Source organism: Sardina pilchardus, chromosome 10 (assembly GCF_963854185.1).
Source record: "Sardina pilchardus chromosome 10, fSarPil1.1, whole genome shotgun sequence".
NCBI classification, from domain to species: domain Eukaryota; kingdom Metazoa; phylum Chordata; class Actinopteri; order Clupeiformes; family Clupeidae; genus Sardina; species Sardina pilchardus.
In genome coordinates, this window is record NC_085003.1 from 30,277,343 (window position 1) to 30,279,842 (window position 2,500).

General features: G+C 48.6%; 1 protein-coding gene across 1 annotated transcript in view; it reads right to left on the reverse strand.

Moving 5' to 3' along the window:
* cdh13 (cadherin 13, H-cadherin (heart)) overlaps positions 1 to 2,500 on the reverse strand; it is a 441,270-nt gene that overhangs the window by 45,667 nt on the left and 393,103 nt on the right. The window lies entirely within an intron of this gene.

Sequence of the window (2,500 nt, forward strand, 5' to 3'; positions counted from 1 at the left end):
CTCGCTCGCTTTCTTCATTCCCTTTGCTGAGCGTGCTGATCATTTCTGTATGACATTTATCTCTCTCTCCCTGCCCCCTTCCCCCTTCACCATCTCTTGTTATTTCCTTCCCTTCTTCCTCCTAATCACTGCTCAGAGTTCTGTCCACTGTTCACTGGACATAACGGGTTCAGAAAGTAAAAGTCCTGCCAAGTATTTGATCCAACCAATTAGTAAACCAGCTCATCCTAATTGGCAGCCAGGTAGATCAGATATCACTAGATTAGTGATATCGCCTGTCTTAAGTGGACAGGTAGAAAGAATATATGGCAGGACTTTCACTTTCTGGAGCTGGGATGTCCGCTTCTGTCACTGTTCAGCGGACAGAGTCGTGGTCAGTCATGCTGCCCCCTGGAATAATAGGCAGTGAGTTCCACTGTGGAGACCCTGTCGTGTTGACCTGCTGAAGATGAGTGACTACTAGGAAAAGGTCTGTTTTTCCCGTGTGGAGGAGATCCTGAGTGTGTGCACTGATTGTTCTTAGTGTATTTGCTGATTGGCCTTAGTGTACTTCCACTTTTATTGGCCAAGGGCTCCTCTGACATAGAGATGTCAGATCTCAATGGGACTCACCTGGTAAAAAGTGTAGGCACACACACACGCGCACGCGCACACGCACACGCACACCGCACACGCACACACAACACACACACACAAGCCCATAAGTAGATTGATGCTACACTGTTAAATGCATAGGCCAAGCATGCAACCCATTGGGACACGTTGGAATCTGGCCCAACCAAACAGACTCAATCACACATGTTTCTACTGGGGCAGCAGTCCTACTACCAGCGTTCAGTTTGGTCACTCCCCGTCACCTCTCTTATGTCCACAAAGTTGTGTCCAGAAGCCAAATACCTTACCTAATGCTGCATTACAGATACTGTAGATATACAGAACTGGTCTAGTTCTGACCAGAACCCAAAGACCTTACCTAACTGTGCGTTCAGACCAAGACCGTCAAAAGCGTCAAGAGCACCGGAAATCATTCATTTTCTATGGAGAGTCGGCGTTACCGGCGTCAAAAGCGTTCTGGGCGTGAGCGTGGCTTCATGAGCTTCACGGGCGTCAAAAAAAAGTTGAGGCTCAGTTAACTTTATGGTAATGAGCTGACACGGTTCGGCGTCAACTAATCAGAATGTCAAACTCGCAGGATTGCTGCTTGTGGTTTGTTCAAATGTTTCACGTCATGGCTTTGACGCTTTCGGCACCGAATGTGCCGAACTGGGTTGAGCGTCGGGCTATGAGCTTCACCAGCGACTTTGACGCTTTTGACGGTTTTGGTCTGAACGCACAGTAATGCTGCATTACAGATAAATATACAGAACTGGTCTAGCTGTGTCCAGAACCCAACGACCTTACCTAATGCTGCATTACAGACAGATGTACAGAAATGGTCTAGTTGGACCAGAACCCAAAGCCTTACTGTAACTAATGCTGCATTACAGATAGATATACAGAACTGGTCTAGTTGTGTCCAGAACCCAACGACCTTACCTAATGCTGCATTACAGACAGATGTACAGAAATGGTCTAGTTGGACCAGAACCCAAAGCCTTACTGTAACTAATGCTGCATTACAGATAGATATACAGAACTGGTCTAGTTGGACCAGAACCCAACGACCTTACCTAACGCAGTATTACAGGGAGATATGCAGCACTGGTCTAGTTGTGTCCAGAACCCAACGATCTTACCTAACGCAGTATTACAGGGAGATATGCAGCACTGGCCCATTACAGTCTGGTGCTATCTGAAGCCAGATCTTGTGTGGTGTGTGCGTGGCCCTGGTTATCTGAAATCCATCTAATCTGTCTGCTTATCTCCCGGTGGCCCCACTAACTCACTTCAGCTAATATCACTTAAAGAAGCCACTGGGTCCAAGAGCCGCTGAATGTTAAGTAGGGACTGGACCATACCGTTAGTTTGAGAGTGAGGGAGGCGATAGGGATGAGATGGGAGAAGGACAAGGGAAGGGATGGGAGAGAGGGTGAGAATATACGGCCTTGGACAAGCCCTCTGGGGAGCGATAGGGCTGGAGACCCATGAATAGATATAATGAAGCCTGGAACTCCATCATGGCCAGAGAAAACTGTGCTTGAAGCTTGCCTGTGGCATCACACCGCTCATCTCTCTCTCTCTCTCTCTCTCTATTCAGTCAATTCAGATGGGCTTGATATATCATCATCATCTCTCTCTCTCTCTCTCTCTCTCTCTCTCTCTCTCTCCTTCACTCTTCACAGACCTTCTCCATTCCCTTGCTCTTACCTCCCTTGTTAATAGAATATCACACACCCATGTAATAGAGCTGTCAGCGCACATCTCTGGGGGTCAGGTCCATTTACTGGGGAAGCTCGTGGGCCTCGGGGGTGGGGGGTGGGCAGGAGGGGCCTTGGGGGGGGGTCAGTGGGGGAGGGGGGCGCAGTAGGGGGACTAAGTAACTGATGGTGGTGGAGGACTG